Genomic DNA, 6,039 nt, shown 5'->3' with positions numbered 1-6,039 from the left:
GATAACAACGGTATACTAATCTGCCGGTTTGCGTGGTGGGGCTAGGCATATTAATTCGTCAAAAATGCACAAAAAAAAAATTTACTCGAGCGCGTCAGATTTTCGGAAGGGGTGTTAAGTAGGCCCCAAGGAAGCTCCCCTTAAAAAAACTGACGATTTCGGCGTGACGATAAGTTACGATGAATTTTTGAAAATGCAGAAAAAAAAAGTCCTTTTGAAATACTCGAGCGCGTCAGATTTTCATAGGGGAGGTTTATCTCGGTCTCCTGAAAGCATATTTTCTTAATCTGACAAAAATGTTGGTGGGTTCTCTTAATCTGACCGAAAAAGGTTTGAGAGTTCCTTTTTTTTAATCATCGTTATTTCATATCAATTTTTCTTAACACCCTCAGTTTTCGAGATATACTCAAAAAACCGGGAGTTTGAGTTTTTATGATGCTTCAAGTCAAAAAGTTTTACCTTTGGACAAAAATGTAAAGAGACCTTTTTTGTGTAAAATAAAATTACCTTTTTTGTTTATTCAAACTTTTTTTTTGTAAAATGTATCGTTCGCGACTTATATACTGCAACGCGTTTTTCGGAAGACGAAATGGCTCCCCCAGACTTCCGGTCACGCGGAAACCGGCAGATTTTGTATTTTTAGTAAGTTTTAGATTATATTCTTCAAAATAAAAATAAAAACAATCGCGCTCGAGAATGCCGGATTAACGTTTTTTTTTTTACAAGTTCGCGACCCTATAACTTGGCGGCGTCAAGGACTTATCGTCAGATTAGTTAAATTTAGTCTTAAAACACTAAAATCAACCCCCAATATCTTAATCTGACGCGCTCGAGTATTTCAGACTATCGATTTTTTTTTACTAATCTGATCGTCTATCCTGGGCGCGCGTCACTACTTAAAGAGCTAAATAGTTAACAAGGTTGTTCTATTAGGTCTAAGGTATCTCTCATATCTTAAACTGCCACGCTCGAGTATTGCAGAAAATTCCCCTCTTCGCCTCCCTATCTATTGGAGCAACCCGTGAATTCAGTAAAAAAGACGTTAGTACTACCCTTTTATATTTAAGTCGAGCACGCTACGCCCGACCGCATTAGACTACCAAAGCTGAACAATTTAATGACGATTGACTATTCATACCACATTCGAGCGGTTGACCGCCTTGGTACACTTGATTTAAAGTCTAATTATTCTGAGATCTCAGCCGTGGCGGACGGCAGGCGGGCTCGTAATGAACGCCGCGGCGGGGAGGGGGAAATGCAAAATGTTGCAATTGCATTTCTCCCGTCAGAAAAACAGCTTACACTGGCAAAAATAATTAAGAGCATTAGTAGAGTCGGGGAATGGAGTGTCGCACAGTAAATAGTCTACTAAATAGCCACCTACATATTTTATTGGCGCAGGACTCGAAGGCAGAAATACGTAATGGCGGAAATTATTTTGTCTTTTAGGGTCGGGATTTAAGTTAAATACTTTATGGTGACAAAACTGTGTTTATTCGGGATGTGATTGCAAAATAATGGTTATTAGTCAATTCGTATAATTAATGGTACCTATTTATTACATTGATGTAATGTTAAATAATTATGTATGTTTTAGAATAGGATATTTAGGATTAAAATTTATTGCTTCACATAATCTTATTTGGAACAATAATATGTAATGCCTATTAGTAATTAAGTTTCCATTTAACATAGCAGCAAAAAGGCAGATACATAACAATAAATGATAATACTTGGTACAGAGTTGTTTCCACATAATACTAAACAAACAACCCGAAACTACCCAATGGGCAATGAGCGGCCACAAAATCAAGAGGATTGTGGGACAGTGTCCTATGGATTCGTCTTACCCTTGTTTTTGCGGGACGTTATACGCTTTATACGGCATACACATTATAAGCTCCCCAACAAAAAGCTTTACATCCTCGCTATACCATTATACACGTACTAGAATTTGAATTTAATCTCGGCCATATCCGTCGCATCAATAATATTCCAGCGAGCGATCTCTAGTAAAGCCATGTAATACCATGTACACGTCTCCACCCACACAAACCAACATCGATCGGCCAGCGTTGACATCTCGAACACGATCGGTAGCTCGTACCTCTATCACTCACTATCCTCACCCTCGGCTGACATGTCAATAGTAGTGAATCAGGTTTGAGTGCTGTTTAGAAATGCTAAAACCCTACCGCGGACTTCGAATGCATCATTTGTTCGCTGTCACCAGGCCACTTGACGACGGTCCAAAAAAAGACAATTCCAATTAAATTGAACCACTAGCCGTGAAATTGTTTACCTTCCCCAGATTTCTTTGCATTCTTTATAATGTACTTAGTTGGGGACCTTTAAGTTCAAACCCAATCGTCAATTTCGTATTTTTCCCTTTTGTATTTTGCTTTTATTCCCTCGTCTATTTTCATTCGAAATCTGTTTCAATATAGAAATGATTATTATCATTTTTTATCCCTAGAATAAAATCCTGTGATAAAATCAGATGGCCATTAAACTGTTAAATTAAAAAAATCGTTTGTATCTCTTAACATTTTTGTAGATAGGTAGGTGAATACATTAAAAGAAACATAATTACATTAACACCATACAAATCAAATAAATAGAACTGAACGTCGTCGACATTTTCTCATGAATTTCACAAAAAAATAGTATAACAAAACCGGATACATCTGAGTTCTTTCAAACTTTTGCTAACACGTAATAACTATCAGACATCACAAGACGTCCACTAACAATGTAACTGCAACGCTGACCTTGCCTTTCACTTCCGACGCATCAGATCGACTTGGAAAGGTACAAAGTCAAGTTTTTTTTATTTTCCCAGGCAATTTATCAAGTGAAACAGACGTGTGTCTCGGGTTATCCGGGCGGAGTAACGCGACAATAGCGCCGGGGTCCACCACAGAGTCAGCAAACGCGCTCAAATTACTATAGCATTCCGAATAAGATCGTATTGTACTCAGCTCGGATAATGGAATAGATACTAAAAATTTTATGATGTTGTAGCGAATTACGGCGATGCCCTTCGATATTTTACTTTCGGTAAGGGCATTGAAAAACCGTATCTAATTTATTTACGTTTTATAGTCGATTTGTTCATTAAAGTGAAATATTTAGTATAATACCCTTTAGGTACGATTTATATTTGCTCGATTTAAGTATATCTAACGGGTGTCTCCGTTTTACAGAATTCCTAATTAAGCAGTTCATATTTACACAGTATTTAAGTGTACAAAACGCATGTTTTAAATCTATCCTCCCACTCCCTAATTTGCAATCACTTATTAAACTTCCTAATTATCTTTACTGTCTGCTCATTCCAAATATAAACAAATTTTAATTAAGGCCAGTGTAAAAAGCTATTAAAACTAAAACATCGAGTAAAGCGCTTGGCCGAGAGCGGACCAAGCCTGGCACACAACCAAACCGTGCGAACCAAAACTCGCACACTTACCTTCATTTGGCAATCTTTCGCTGCATAAAGCACTTTCGGAGTGAATTACCAAATTCTTTTAGATGATTTAATCAATCCAATTAGTTGATTACATCTGATGAAATGAGGGAACGTTGCGTCATTGGTTTTTATATTTTTAAGCAGGCCGAGGGAATGGTACCTATGTTTTAAGAGTTTTTGTGTTGTATAATATATTGTATAAGCTTGTATCTATGTTTTAGCAGTTAGCTGAACTGAGTGTACAGCTATATTATATGTATTTATTTCACAGTAGCTATCAAATATCAGAAAACTCATGTCATGTCTACAATAATTACTATTGAGTTGTAGACGGAGTATAGAGAATTTTTTCTTTAATATTATTTTCGTTATATTAAAAACTTTTCATTTTATTGAAAATCGTCACATTTCATTCATTACAATCTTTGTATTCGAGGCAAACATAAAAGTTGATCTTTGCACTAATTTTATGTTTCGCCGGTATATGGTGTAGAATATTATCAAGACTTGCAAAAACTACATGAATATACTTAGGTAGGTAATATAATAATTAATAAATTTTAATAACTCAGGCCCCGGAACCACAGACACAATAATTAGAAAATCTATTGTGTCGTGGACCGATGGGGCCGCTTGGGGCTCAATGGGTTAACATTAATTGAGAAATGAAGTCCATTTGTATTAGATAGAAGAAAATAAAAATCCATGTCCATGCTCACGTTTTATTCGAAAATAAATATTAATAACTTATATTTATAGTATCTAATAATTAACAACGTAACGCTTTTCTGGAATGTGGATATATACCTTAATTTCCAAGACTGTTTTTATAATATTTTAAGTATAAAATAAAAAATACACTGAGGGTAAAATAAATTACTCTAGATTATATTAAAACATACCTAATGTGGACACGCCACAACTTAAAAAACAGTTGCAAGATTCTAACTATAAATAAACTAAAAAACTCCTTTATCTTTTAATTTCAATGTAACAGATATTTTTTATTACAACATTTAACTTTAAATAAGTCATATAAATAAGTTCGATCTATATTTGATCGACGCAAACATTTTCACTCTTCATTTGTACCTTTACTCGAGCCAAATGCACACAAACATAATTTACTAGCGTCAACTATAAAGAATAACTATTCATACAAAATGTAACCAATACATTTTACAAATTACTCTCATAAATTAGGCCATAATATTATGCTAGATATATGAAAATATTTAATATCTATATATTTTTACATATTCACTCCAATATCACTTTTTATGTACAAAATATTACGACCATCGAATTTTCTAGAATCCAATGAACGAACATAAAAATTACCATATTATCTTAATTGTGGCAGCAATTTTGCATTAAACTAAGGCCGCAGTTCACCGAAAACAATATAAAATATCCGATCATACTATATTTAAAAAAAAACATTAACAAATGTATTATTACGTACGTTATTTTACTATCTAATTGTAAAAAACCGAAATTATGAAATAACCAAAGCAAAAATACAATTTAATATTATTCTTCAATTTCAAAACAATCTAATTTATGTTGAAAAACTGATACTTTATTTGAAAATGTTTATAATCTGACAGTTTTATACAAAGTCGGTAAGAACAAGGCCATTACATTATATCATACAAATATTATTTTAAATAATCTCTAATTGTCTCTATATATATGAAAAATACAATAAATATACAATACACCAAAATATTTAGGTACCGGTTATCACAAATTTTGTTTATAATTATTTGACACTACATATTATAACTCTGAATTACCTACTTGGTGACAGAATAAACCTTTAAGATAAATGTAATAAATTATTGTAGATAGGGAGGCGAAGAGGGGAATTTTCTGCAATACTCGAGCGTGGCAGTTTAAGATATGAGAGATACCTTAGACCTAATAGAACAAACTTTTTCACTATTTAGCTCTATATGTAGTGACGCGCGCCTACGATAGACGATCAGATTAGTAAAAAAAAATCGATAGTCTGAAATACTCGAGCGCGTCAGATTAAGATATTGGGGGTTGATTTTAGTGTTTTAAGACTAAATTTAATTAATCTGACCATAAGTCCTTGACGCCGCCGAGTTATAGGGTCGCGAACTTGTAAAAAAAAAACGTTAACCCGGCATTCTCGAGCGCGATTTTTTTTATTTTTATTTTGAAGAATATAATCTAAAACTTACTAAAAACACAAAATCTGCCGGTTTCCGCATGACCGGAAGTCTGGAGGAGACATTTCGTCTTCCGAAAAACGCGTTGCAGCATATAAGTCGCGAACTTTACTTTTTCAAAAAAAAAGTTTAAATAAACAAAAAAGGTAATTTTATTTTACAAAAAAGGTCTCTTTTCATTTGTGTCCAAAGTTTAATTTTTTTTTACTTGAAGCATCATAAAAACTCAAACTCCCGGTTTTTTGAGTATATCTCGAAAACTGAGGGTGGTAAGAAAAATTGATATGAAATAACGATGATTAAAAAAAAGAAACCCAGAAACCTTTTTCGGTCAGATTAAGAGAACCCACCAACATTTTTATCAGA

The sequence above is a fragment of the Colias croceus genome, chromosome 4 (assembly GCF_905220415.1).
Source record: "Colias croceus chromosome 4, ilColCroc2.1".
In the NCBI taxonomy this organism is placed as follows: Eukaryota; Metazoa; Arthropoda; class Insecta; order Lepidoptera; family Pieridae; genus Colias; species Colias croceus.
This window is presented reverse-complemented; position numbering follows the sequence as displayed.